General features: G+C 38.4%; 1 protein-coding gene across 3 annotated transcripts in view; it reads left to right on the top strand.

The window, feature by feature from the left end:
* FNDC3A (fibronectin type III domain containing 3A) overlaps positions 1-13,907 on the top strand; it is a 121,893-nt gene that overhangs the window by 1,814 nt on the left and 106,172 nt on the right. The gene's annotated exons all lie outside the window — the stretch shown is intronic.

Consider the following 13,907-nt stretch of genomic DNA (forward strand, 5'->3'; position numbering starts at 1 on the left):
GTTTGGAAACACTGCATCTAGTTCCAGATTCACTGGGTATACAGAGTGTATGCAAGTCATCTCGATGCATATGGACTGAATCTGGGACTTGTTTTGGCAAACTATACCAGAATGGTTTTTCTGGTGACTTTGGGGGGGAAACTGATATGCTGAATCAGTTACATCAGGGCATCAGGCACTGATGTTTGGCAGATGAAGCCTTAGTTATGAGAGATGCAGATCCTTGTGCTCAGAAAGGCCAGGACTCGGTGATCAGTTGCTTAGGTCACTTGGTCAGGATTAGAGCAATCTGCTTTGAGCAGAGTCACAGGCTGACTACTGTAGATGATAATATTAAAACAGAATTAGATGAGAGTCTTAGTTTTTTTCAGAGCAGATGGAGGTCTTCTGAGGCTTATTGCTGTATGACAAACTCTAGGTGTATGAGTTATGTGAGGCTGAGGTCGTTACACACAAGTTATCCGATTTCAATCCATTAGTGGCATTTCTACCTTTTTGAAGTTGGAGTTTCTACTAGTTTGTGAACTTAAAACTCAAAAGCTTTTGATTTTCATAGGCAATAATGTAATGCAATTGCAGAAACTTGAATTATGATTCAGACTAATAACTCATTTGCTTAGGGCTGTGAGTCCTGTGGATCTTAGGATGCTTTTGTTATTCTTTGCCTTGCGGCCATTTAATTTTACTTGAATTTGGACCTACGTCAGCTAACTCAGTGTTATGCTGATGATCATTTTGGCTCAGGATATCTCGAAGAGATCCTTTGTAATTGTTATTGCAACTTTAACTACTTAACTGAACGTGCTTCTGCAGTGTTCTGTCTTAGGGCATACTGGGAAGCAAAACCATTAAAGCCTGAGTTCAGGAGAGGTACAATTTTTCATCTTTGCCAAGACTTTCTCTTAAATGTTTTTAACTTCTAAATGCTTTTAGGCAACACACTAGTTTACCTTGCTGGCAGGTCACTTCTGAAATAGTGGATGCTATTGTAAATGCGTTGGTCACCAGAAATACTGAATGCTTGGAAGGTGTTAAGTGCTGGTGTTCTGATTGTCCGTTGATACCTCTGTCAAAGTGGCAAATCCTGTAACCTAGTCCAGTCCCCCTTTTTGGGTGGATGGGGGAACTGGCAAAGATATGGTCTTGTTCATTCCCAGACAGACAGATACTAGAGAAGACAAGTTTTGTGAGGCTGCAGGCCCACTTCCCAGACAGTGTTGTTGTCTGCAGCCGTTGATGTTCGTTGTGGGTACCTCCTGGAACCAGAGGAATTCTTATCTTCCTCCAATATCCAGCAGCTCTGTACCTTTTTTTGACCTCCAGCTTCTAATTGTTACAGGATTTCTAGTTCAATCTGCTAAAATGTCTACAGGTAACATGTTGTGTTTCATTGGTGTGTTTCTGTGATATAAAATATGAATTGGATTCTCTCCATTATATCTGTCAATAACACTTCTATATTTTATCATCCATTTCTTTAAGACTGTTGGCTTGGGGAAATTCCCAAGCAATTTGTAGCAAAATTCAACTTGGCTGCAGTTTATAGTGCACAAGTTGAATTGTGAGCCATTGCTTTTCCTGTAGGACCAGATCTAGTAAAAATAGATTTGACTTGGACTGTCAACTCTTTAGCTTAACTAAAAGATACTGTCTGTATCTCAGGAAAGCGATAATAGTTTGGAATGAGTACATTGCTGCTTTTTCTGTTCAGCAAACACAAACAATGTTTATTTTGCTCATGGGGCCAATGTTTCCTGAGCTACAGAAATGACCATATTTTCGCTCGTTCTTTGCCATATACAGTAAACTTTGAGCTTCCTTAATGCTGATGTTCACTTGATGCCAGTAGAAAAACACCATTAGCCTTTTTCTTAAACTTGTCTACCCATAAAGTTTAGAGGTTTTGTTTATGTCCAGTAATATTTTGGATTGTCGTCCCAGGGTCTGTATTTTGTAGGGCTGATTGGGTAGAAGGATGTTTAGAAAGTGTCTGTAACACTTAATACTATTACATGTTTCTTATAGGTTGTCATCTTTAATTGTTCCAATTAATTTACATTTAGTTTCAGATGGAACAAATATTTTTGAAGTTGTTGTTGTTCCATCCGCCCCCCAGAGATCTGGTCCTGTTCCAGCTGCTCACATGCTCTTGAGCCTGTAACCAGTGAAAATCTTCAGACTTTTTTGCTAAGCTGTCATAGATGACTGTAACAAAATGGAAATGGAATTTGCTATGACCTTTTGTCAATAATTAAATAGAATTTTTAGCTGCTGTTTTCATGCTGGACTCCCCTGTATAATGAGAAGTCTTTTTATACTCACCTGCTAGGTCATGCACCCTTTCTTGGTTGTATTAATAATCTGTTTTGGTTAGAATATGTGCTGTGGAAACTGTTGGTCTTCATTTTGATGGCACAGCTGTGTAGAGGACTGTTACTACTCTTCTTGGATGTATTGGTTTAGAATGCTTTTCTGTTTACAGTTGTAGCACCTAAGGAATGGAATATTCTTGCATTTTCCAAACCCTTTATTAAAGCTTTAACACCATGTTCATTGGCGGTGTCTTTGCAGCACCTGTCAAACTGAGTTAGACTGGATGTACTTTGCCCTCTTTATGTTCATGGCTCCAAATAAACTTTCAACATTTATATCTAGGCAAGCACATTTGTTGGTCTTGGTCTCACCAGACCTACCTCTGTATCTACCAGTTTGCTTAATTGAATTTATATTTTTGTCTCCTGTAAGTTTTTGCTTTTTCAGGATGCGTGGACCCTCTTCTGGTCATACGGTTCCGCAATCAAAACATCACCTAGGTTAACATTAGTACGCTTTCGTTAAGTATCTTGGGTGCCAAATACCATCCCGACAGCAGTTTGCAGAAGTTAAATAGGAGCGCTGAACGTGCCTATAGCGTACATCCCCTCCCCAGCTTCGCTTCCAAGAATTGTTCCGAAACATTTACGACAGATTAAAAGATAGGCTGCACAACCTCTTCATTTATAGGCAATGGAAAATGTTGTACCTTATTACATATGTAATTACTTTGGGCATAAAGAGTTGTCAAAAATGAAAACATCTACAAGTTTTCAGTCCCAGTTTAACCAGTAGACCTTGTTTTTATGATCCACTAGTAAGAGAGAAGCACAGTGCTTTCTAAGATGTGATAAATGTCTTCTGCTTTCCAGAAGCACTAAAACAAGTCCGTCTGCTTCCTGGCAACATACAGGCTTCTATAATACAATGTCAAAAAAAACTGTTTCACAACTATGAAGATTTACAAAATTGAACCAATGCATTCCATGATTTGAAAAAACTACTTCTCAAAGTCTGGGAAATTGTCTGCAGGGAAAGTGACAAGGTCCAAAAGTATTTATACTGTGACAGTTGTGGATAGATAGTAACTTGATTCAGTAACCGGGAGTGAAAAGGACTATGTGGCACACAAATGTTAACATTACCTTCTGCGTGACAGTTCTTTTTGAATTTACTTCATGTTTTTTGTACATCGGTTGCATTTAAATCTGTGAAGCTCAGTTCTTCATGTCTTTTGATCTTGAATAACTTCAGGTGAGAATGAACTTAAACCTAGAACTTTACTGTTACCTGCAGTATAAAGTAAAAAACCTCTGCAGTTCACAAGTGTAAATACTTCCTTGTAAATGCTATTGAGTTTCCCCAATGTACAAATCCAATGTCTGTGGTAAACAAGTTCTGCTTACACAAGATCCTACAAGCATGGGCTACTGCCAAGCTGCTGTCTCATTTCCCCTCGCTAACGTAGTATACTCAATACTGTATCTTACTCCTTTGATTACAAAAGAAATCCTTCTCGAACTTCAGTTTTCAAACTGCAGGGTTTTGTTGTTCAGAGTTTGTTCTTTTAACTGTAAGAACCCTATCTGCTAGATGACTTGACAGAGGGAAGCTGAGACATGAGTGACAAAGTATCAAGTGGATTAGTTTTACTTTGGGGCAGAGGAACACATTTTAGATGGTGGTAGCAAATCAAGTAGTAATGGTCTGCAAAAAGGGTGCATGTAGCTCAAAACTAATCTGTGAGCAAAAATTGAATGGATGAGAAGGTCCAACACAAAACCTTTGGTGACTTGCAATGTCTTGGCAATGAGAGAGAACCATGACTGTAACTATTCACTATTTCAAATTATCTGTTGATAGGCTGTTAGGGGACTTTCTACAGTAAGAGTAAATATCATAAGCCACAAGAGTTGCCATGCCTCTGCAAATCCTATAGAATCTATTAAAAATGTAAATGGGGAAGACCATACTTGAAGAAAACTTCTACTTTACCCATTTAGCCTAGTGAGAAGGTAGGTTGAAGATGTTGAAACAAGGTACTGAGAAATAAGGACTAAAAGAAGCCATGGAAGCAAGTAGTGACTGTTGACAATAATCAGTCTTAGATGCAGCTGAAATGTAATTTGTTTTAATTTCTTCAGGCTTGCTAATAACTTGACTGCCCACATATAACGATATTAGTATATATGCCCATTCTACTCGATGGCATTTCGATGGTGAGGATAAATTACCATAATTCAAGTAATATATCTTAAAAGTACTCCAGTATGTTTAATTATGTATATCATGGCAATACAGCTCCAAGAAGATTAATTTCTGATTTTGTGGCTTTATTTTTAACGAATTGACAACTATTCATTGTTGCAAATTCATGTATAAAATAGGAAGCTGAGAGCACCTTTGTTCTCTTGACTTGATTAGGCAGTCAAACTAGTTGGTCCCATGGTGTGTTGACTGACTTAAACTTTTCTTGGAGGATAGGGTGGAACTTGGGATAGGGGAGTGCTGGTATAATCTGAGAAATCTGCTCTCATTTTGCTGGTCTTCCCCTTCAGTAGTTGCAGAGACTCCTCCATTGGAGAAATCTTGCATGAGTAGCATATTCAGTTTTCAAGAGTTGCATTCAGCTTGAGATGCTGTTTGACTACCTTGCTTTAATTTTTTTTTATATGGCATGCAAGTAACTGCTTCAGTACCATTGTGACTAAGTTTAATATTAGGGAAGTGAAGCACCTGCCAGGGTGACTGCCTCTTGACCTTTTTTACTATCGTGGTCTGTAGCTTCATGAATGCTATGCATTGACACTGGAAGAAGCAGTTCCCCTCTGCTTATTCCTATGCTTGGCATCCATTTTTGAATTGCAAAAGTGAAATGGATCAGGCAACTGTTTTATGTTAAAACTAACCAATTTTTGTAAGATTAATGTTAAACTACATCTGTCCTACGGTTTAATTTGCTGTGGTGTTGACCAGTTGCGGTTGTGCAAGTGGGAGCTGCTAGTACGATTTAGCAGAACTGACTTATAGCAGTTTAAAGTCTTGATACACGAACATCTTTTGAACGTGCTTGTTAGGCCTCAAAACACCTTCTTTTTTGGTGGATTTTTACTTTTGGGAAGTCACTCCCATATGTCTGTCTTGACTTGTCATGTTCTGTGCTATTATACTGTTTCTTATGGAAGCAGAGACCTACAGGTTTTCTAGAAAGGATCAGTGGAGAGAAATCTTAAAATCTGTTAAACTTATAGCCTCATTGATCCTATGTTATCTTGCATTTGGATAGCATAGTTTTCATTTTTCAGAATGAGCAGTAAAAAGCGGTTTCATAAGAGTTCTTTAAAAGCTGCTCCTTCTGCTTGAATCATGCACTCTTTGTAGCTCCAACACTGGCAGCTGTCTCTGCAATAAATTTACCTCACTGGCCAGTTGCATCACATTATTAAAAATATATCCATGTTTTTAGGTTGCCTTAAAGGAATCATATGAAAAATTATTTTGAAAATTTGTCCTTGCTACTCATAGATACCGAAAAGGGGGAGTCAATAACAAATGAGGAAGTAGCTTGATTCTTGGCATTGAACTTGCTTGTTTTCTCAAAAAATAAGCATGTTCTTAAACAGAAATGCAGGCAAGAGTAATGGTTAACTGGGAGAGGCCAAGTTGTTTTTCAACCCATGTGATTTTCAGAAAATAAACTGAAGGAAATCCAGTCCTGGCAGAAGCTTAGAAGAACCTAATTTAGCTGGTATAAAAGTAAAACTCGGAGGTTTTAAGGAAGTTCTTGAGAGTAACGAGAGTGTGAAACAGAACAGCCCCATAGTTTAGATCAACATAGCATGAACAAAGTAGAATAGCATTGGAGATCTCTATAAGTGGTGCAAAAAATACACTATGCAGTTCACTCCTCATTTCTTTTTGAGGATGCTTCCCAAGAGTACCTAAAAGGAAGTTGTTCCTGTGAGACGGAGGCAGCCATGGTATAGCTCCCAAACAGTGTGTGGCAGTAAATCAGATTGGTGTACCTGCTAAAGACAGGTGCAATAAGTTTACACCCAGGTGCTGACAGTTTACTCATTGATTTTAAAATGCACACTATCAAATTAGTTCTGAGTAAAATGAACAGATTAATCCTGATGTGTGATATGGTTGCACTTAAGTGCTTCCTAAAAGTTACAGAACCAGTTTAGGCTCCTTTTCTTTGAAGGTGTAAGAGGGAGGGGCAAATAGTTGGACAGTACTGAATTATTCTTAAGCAACAACTTCAAGTTATATGTACTTCATCCAGATAAGGACTGCGGATATTTTTTTAATAATCTAGTAATAATATTTAAAACCAGAATGTGTTCTCCATTGCACTGGTCTTGTTATGTACAGTCAAGTGTTTAACAGTCGTGCTGGACAAGATGAGGTGGTAAGTGTCCATGAACATATTGTGCCTTTCTGGATGACTAGTTTATCAGTGTATAGTTCTTCTCTATGTAGCCTTCACCTTCAAAAGCTTGGTTTTCTACATCGGCTGCCAGTAAGAGCTTAGCCTCTTCGGCTCACATTCAAAAACCACTGGCTTATAAATACAAATGCATTAAACTTGAACAGCTGGAATGTTTCCAATTATCTATTACGCATTCTCGTATAGGTTCTAGTACATATGACATGAATGCATGAACTGCATTTGAAACTGCTCCTAAATCATTGCTGTTCACGGCCTGGAGTATGAAGGTAACCTGAAGAAAGTTCTCATTTACTGTAATACACTTAACTCCACCAATGCTAAGGTTTGCCATTGTGTGGCTTGGCCATTCTTGCTTTGAGAAGCATACACAGTAACTATTGGGAGTGAGTTAGATCCAGTAACCATTTTGGCTGTTCGAGTGCCACTTGCATTTGCTCATCAATCAGTATTTTCTTCATAAAAGTCTTGCATTCATTTTACAATTTACAGTGTTCGCCTTCCAGTGGTGACATAGTATGAACAGAGAAGTATATTGCATTTCTCAGACTTCTCTGAGAATTGTGTGTAGTGACTGTCTGTGACACCACTTGAGAGCTACAGTTGAAGTATTTCCCTATATATGGTGGAGGTTGTAGATTCTTTTTTTCTAGAGGGAGTTCCAGTGCTGATTAAAATGTTTTGCATATCTTCATTTTTAACTATTTTGATTTACAGTTTCTAGTGAATGTCAGACTTTGACTTTGTTGATTTACTTTATGAAACTAGACATTTTTTGTAATTTTCCTGTATTGCCTATCTGCAACTTTAGTATTATGAACAGGACTGAAGGGAATAGCCATTTTGTTTTCACTTTACTTAAAAGGAGATTGTCAAATTAGTGAAGTAGAAATGTTCCACAGAACACCTTTCTTCTAATAAAAACAACACTTCTCTGTTCTGTTGGAAAATGTTTTATCAAGTTTTCCAGGAAACGCTTTTCTGAAACAGGAAAAATACTTTGAGGAGCAAAGCACATCTTTTAAATAAGTTGCATGTTAATTGAAATAATTATTTCAGAACCAAAAAAGAAAAGCTGGTATACCCTAATTGCCACAGCCGAAACTGTGTGACTAGAAAATATGGTAAATATATGGAGAAAAAAATTAAAATAATTCTACTCAATTCTGATTCTTAAAAACAAACACAAAACTCTTCAGTATGCTTCCTAACTTTAATAGCTCAGCTACAACCTTATGGATCTCTGAGTAATTATATTCTAATACATTTCTACACCAACTGCATCACTGTATCTGAGCTTTTTCCAGCAGTGCATTAAGTGACATGACTAACATTTATTGCATATGCTTTATTATTTCCTCTTCACCCTAGGGATGCATTGATATTTTTTTTTAAAAAAATTTTCCTTATTTTAGCATATTTGTACATCTTGGGCACCTGTATTTGTCCACGCTTATCTGATGACTTCTGAACTGAATGGCCGATTTGACACATTGGAAGGAATCACAGTAGTAATTTTACAAGTCTCAAATTGGCAGGCAGGAGATACCTTTTGAGGACTGTAGGAAATAATAAACTTCTCTCACAGTAGGCACTAAAGAATGGACATGGTGAGTACTTATGCATGCCTCAATCACAGGAAAAGTTTAAATAGTAGCTTGTATCTTCTTGAAGAGTCACTCAGATGTGAGGCTCTAATTAAATAAAATAGGGCTTTATTACTTCAGCTGTTTGAAAGATGCTTATTTTTAAAGTGCACCTGCTGCCTTCATGTTGGAGAAGGCAAAATCAAAGCATTTCATGCATTAGGCTTGGGCGATGGTTTTTATGGTCTTTCTGGTTCTGTAAGTTCATTCCTTGGTCTTTGGCAAAACCTAGAAAGTGTTGTATCCTGTTCAGAGAAGCTTTTCCTTCTTAATGGAAGTTGTCCGGACCTGAGGGTGAGCCTTGCCTGTGGTTTCTGGGGGAGTGTAGCTGCGGGAGGACCCGGGTGAAGGAGGAATGCACACCTGCTCTGCTGTACCGAGCCCACTGGGAAAACACACCTTATGGCAACCTCAAATTGGCAGCTGTAATGTTATACAGGCTGAAGCATGTATCAAACTGCACTACTGAGAAAGAAATTGTGGAGTGGCCCTGTTTTTGTCACTTCTCATTTAATAGCAGTGTGTGATTTGGAAACATTTAGTACTGATTTCACTGAGCCTGTTCCTTACGCTGTACCTTTCTGTGTTAGGCACTTTTGCCTTGTCCCCGCTTAAACTTCCGTCCTTGTGTTGTATAGAATCAAGGCCCTTGTGTGCAGTCCTCTGTTATAATGAATGTATCTGTTGGTCACCAGATTTGACTGAATTAGGATGTGAAAGAGTGTTAAGTTACTGCAAATACTGTTATAATAAGTAGGTAGGTAGAGAAGCAGCACCCTGTAAATCACAAAAACTGAGGAAAAAGCAGTGATGCAAATTTCTCTATCAGTAAGCACCAGAGAAACCACTGTGGAGAGTGGCCTTGTAAGTGCTTCAGTTGTAGAAAAAACAATTAATTGTATTTCGTATCAAACTCAATAACCAGAAGTAGTGAATCTGTAGGAAAGGAGTCGTCCTTAGTTGTGGGGGTTTTTTTGTACACAGCAATGTTACTGGCTGTGATTAAGTTTATCATAGTAGTGCCTACAACCCATCCAAAATGGAAAACATGTTTGTGCTGTGTGCTTAATACAAAAGTATAACTTTTTAATTTGTAATTATCTTCTAATGCAGCTTACCTCCTTTTCTTAGGAGAAAGGCCAGAGTATAAAGTAATTCTGTTACAGAGAGTACTACGGGTATGTCTTCCAAAGTTTGAACCTTAAGTCTGCAAATTTGAGTTTTGATTAGCACTGTCACTGTTACTTTGAAATTCTGGACTGAGAATCTGAAAATTAATGACAGCTTTTAAGAGCTTGGGAGACAAAGTACAGTCACCTCTGTAGGTTCTGATCTACTGAAAACCATTTAACTTTGGCATTACATGTCATATTTTGATTGACTAATACTCTGGAATTCATAGAAGAATTCAGCTCAGAAGGGGCCTTTGGAGATTGCCCTCTTCAGCCCCTTGTCAGGACCTTGCGTGGTCAGGTTTTGACAGTGGTCTGCGAATTTTTTTGGTCATGCACCCCATCAGTAAAAGTTTTTTGAGCATGCACTTCCAATTTACATATTTTTATTTTTAAATTCTGTGCCTGTACTAAGGTATTGATATATGTTATGCACACTATAAAGCATACAAAAAAAAAACGGAAAGGATGAGATAAAGATGAAAAACACTATTTAAAAATATTTTTATATTTTAAAAATACTTTCTTCACACACTTCAAGGGGATCGTCTTGTGCATCCCCTGGGGTGTGCGCACCCCACCCTGGAGACCATTGATCTACAGGGTTGAGATTTTGCAGCCTCTCTGGGCAATCGATGCCAGTGCTGCACCACTCTCATTGTGAAGATGTCTTTTTGGTGCAATGTCTTTTCTCCTATGCCTCCAAGAAGAGTTTGATTTAAGGCTCTTGATAAGCATCCTTCAGGTAGTGGGATCCAGCCAGTAGGTGACCCCCCCGACTACTTTAGTGCTCTTAGCTTCTCCTTGTCTTTCATGGGCTTAAGCCCAGTAACAGCCTTTGTGGCATCTCCCTTATACTGGGGAGGAGGAGGTGGCTGGGAAGAGCAAAACTGGCTGTGGTATTTGAGATGTCACCTTATAAATGCTGAGTAGTGGGGAATAATGACCTCCCTCAGCCCATCAGCTGTGCTTCTCCGCTAATACAGCCCAGTATGCTGTTAGCCTTCCTTGCTATGAGGATGTGTGCTGCTGACTCATGTTGTTTTACCTTGGTGATCCAGCTGATTTAATGCTGATGTGTTTTCAGAGACTATCGTTAAGATCTGCTGCTAGTCTCTTGGAGATAGAAAAGCTGATCCTTTGCAAGTGCAGAGGAAATGCACTGCCTAATGATCTCAGCCTTATAACATTCCTTAACCCTTAATGAACAAGTGACTGAGTAAAAAAGCAGAGTTGTATATGTCTTTAGAACATGAGAGTAATGCCTCAGAAACATTAAAAGGACCAAATCTGAAGGCATTTAAGGATTGAGTTAAATTGTCATTACAGTTCAGAGTGGCAAACTTGCTTACTGAACTATTGAGTGGAACTCAGTCTTTGAGCCTTAATGTCATTTAGCCTTTTGCCTTGTTAGTGTAATCCATTCGTTAACGGTTCCTCAGGCATAAGCCCTGGAGTCTCTAAACGAATCTTGTCCAGTAAATTTAGATGCCTTCACTTTGCTTCAGCTTTGATAGCTTTCAGAAAAATCTTTCAAACTCTTTTCAAATTCATATGATAAGGAAAATGAATAGCAGTTCAGTTAGGGATAATGGGGAATACCTGAGTCTTGTACAAAGCATTAACCTACCCAACGTGGTTGAAGTCTCGGGAGACCTTGTACTTCCCTTGCATCCTAGGACAGACTCAGTGCAGATTCTGAAAGAACAGTGTCGACTGAGTTAGCAATCTTGAATTACACTTTGAAAGTCTACTACTAGTTCAGTATATTCAGTAGCAAGACAAGAAATGAGATAGCTGTTCATGCAGCAGTTGTTGCTGTGCATGAGTCAGTACAGATTTCTAAATAACCATGCCTTTAATGTGCCACCAGTAGAAAATTACTTCTCAGCTGCTTCTGTGCTTAGCAACACTGTATTACCTATCCATCTAGTGTGTTATCTTCCTTGTCTGGTCCCTTTTAATGTGTCCACAAGAATGGTGCAGTGAGTTGGCCTTAAATAAATCTTTAGATTTATCCCACGTATTACATTACCCCTTCTGAAGGCTGCTGCATGCACCCATTCATTTTCAGTGGTGCAGGAAATCTGACAATAGGCTAGTGAATTGTTTGTAGTGGGTCCGCAGGCTGAGCCTTACCTGTTGTCCAAATGCAAGTTGCTTTTCTTGTGTCTTTTTCAAGACATCACTAAATCCTGAGTATATTGGGAAACTAGATGGAGTTGGAAGTTGGTTACATCATCCAGAGCAGGTGTATGTGGAGTGAGGCTGAAATTATGGTACGCACATACTTTGCTTTCAGTATTTCCCATAAGGAACAATATTTTCAAGAAATTGTAGTCACTTGTACTACTCTTTTGAACACGTATCAAAAATTTTAAGCCCACAAATTGGAGACAAAGCTTGTTATGTTATTCCAGTAGAGATTGTGGTTATCTGCAGCCAGAGGCAGGGAAAATATCCTCCTTGTTGCTAAGTGAAGTACACCTGTTGATATAACTGATACAGCCTTTTGGGGAGCTTGTGTTTGGCTGTCCACTTTTATTATTCTATCCTTTTCAGAATCAACCCTTCACAGGATTGAGTTCATTCTTTTTTGATTTAGAAAGAATAGCTTTACCTTTATGTATTAAAACCTTTTGTTATGCCTAGCTTTTTAAGCTATTCATGCCATTTTAGTGGAGTAAAATGACTCAATCTCTTATCACTGTCATGGTTTGTCATTTCCAGACTTCCTTCTGATTTCCTTTTTTTTTCTTTTTTTTTTCTTTTTCTCCTGAGAGCTGAGTTAAAAACATGTTCTGTAATGAGAAGCCAAGAACTAATACCTTCCCTTCCTATTGGAAACTCACATGCTCAACAACTCTGTATTTACTGTTAATATTCAAGGACTGTCTGTCCAGTTGTAATCCATGTAATATCTGTTCTGTGTTTTTGTTGAAGAGAAATGTTGTGTAATGCCAAATAAGGTTTAAGATTGTTTTTCCAGTTTCCTTATTGGTACCTTTATCAGAGATAGCCATCACCAGAAGATTCTCATCAAGTTAATTGGATAAGCTTTTTTTCCATCAATCATACTTGTCTTTTAATTCTTTACAAATAACATCCAGTGTTGACTATTCACTTTTATTTGGTCTCAGATCGCTGTTTGCTAATAGGCCTAGATTGTCCCATTCGCCCTTTTACAATTGAGTATTTAGTGCAAGACTCCTAGTCATCTGCCAGACCTCTGAGACTTTCCCATGACTCAAGTTATTTGCAAGTCTTTTTTGAAGATCTGGGTAGATCTCTTCTTCTAGAAATCTTGAATGCAAGCTATCTGGGTCTGCTGATGTAAAAGCTCTGCCTGTGCCCATTTGATATCCTTGTATCAAATGTGATATAATGGCATTTATTTCCAAGATGCTTATTGAGCATTTCTGCTTATTTTGATGCCAACCTTTTCTCCATTTTATCTGACTTCTTCTGCCACACAGTACTTCTCCATTTTCAAATTCCGATCTGTCTTTACTTGTCCTCATAGCTAAAAAGAAAAGGCACCTGCAACTGGTGGCCATCCCACATCTTATGTTTGACCAGGTTACATGCACTGACTTGTACAGATTGCTGCCTCTTGACTGCTGATAGGTAAAAGGCTTTTGAGGATACATGTAGCATAGACCCACAATGGAGTGAAGTTTAAACCGTTAGACTTCAAGACTAGTTTGGTGGCATTGGAGAGGAATCTAATATTGTATTGTCCAGAAAGCATTGATTTATTTTTTTTCCCTAGATTGATTACACAGTCTGACAGGTAGCACTTTTATTATTGTTGTAGAGAGTGTCAGGAATAACACTATACCTAGTACCTCCTGTCAGGGTTTATTGATGAGCAGTGTGCTTTGGCCCCAGAATAAATCAAACAGTTGGGTCCAGACGTGGAATTTAGCTGTGTCCCACTTAAGGCACTGAAGGCTGTGTGCAAAAGGTGGACTACCCACCTAAGCGCTCGGGTGCCTGTGGGAACCTAACTTTTGTACAGATCGAATAATTAAACACCTGTGTGAGAGAATGAATGAATGAACCCGAGACTAATATTAGGTATGTCCAGAGCTGCTCGTGTCTTGGAAGGGCTGAACACGTTGTCATGACAGTCATATTTGAGTCAGTTTGGGTTATGCTTAATTCTCACTGGTGTCCAGTTTGATAGACATGTTTTGATTTATGCCTAATAAATGATGATAGCACTGAGTGCATCATAACTTATGAATTCAGTCAGAAGTCATTGTGTGTGATAAAGGAGATTAGTGCTTTTTTTTATATAAGAAACTAGTCATTGTCATT

The sequence above is a fragment of the Buteo buteo genome, chromosome 14, assembly GCF_964188355.1.
Source record: "Buteo buteo chromosome 14, bButBut1.hap1.1, whole genome shotgun sequence".
Classification (NCBI taxonomy): domain Eukaryota; kingdom Metazoa; phylum Chordata; class Aves; order Accipitriformes; family Accipitridae; genus Buteo; species Buteo buteo.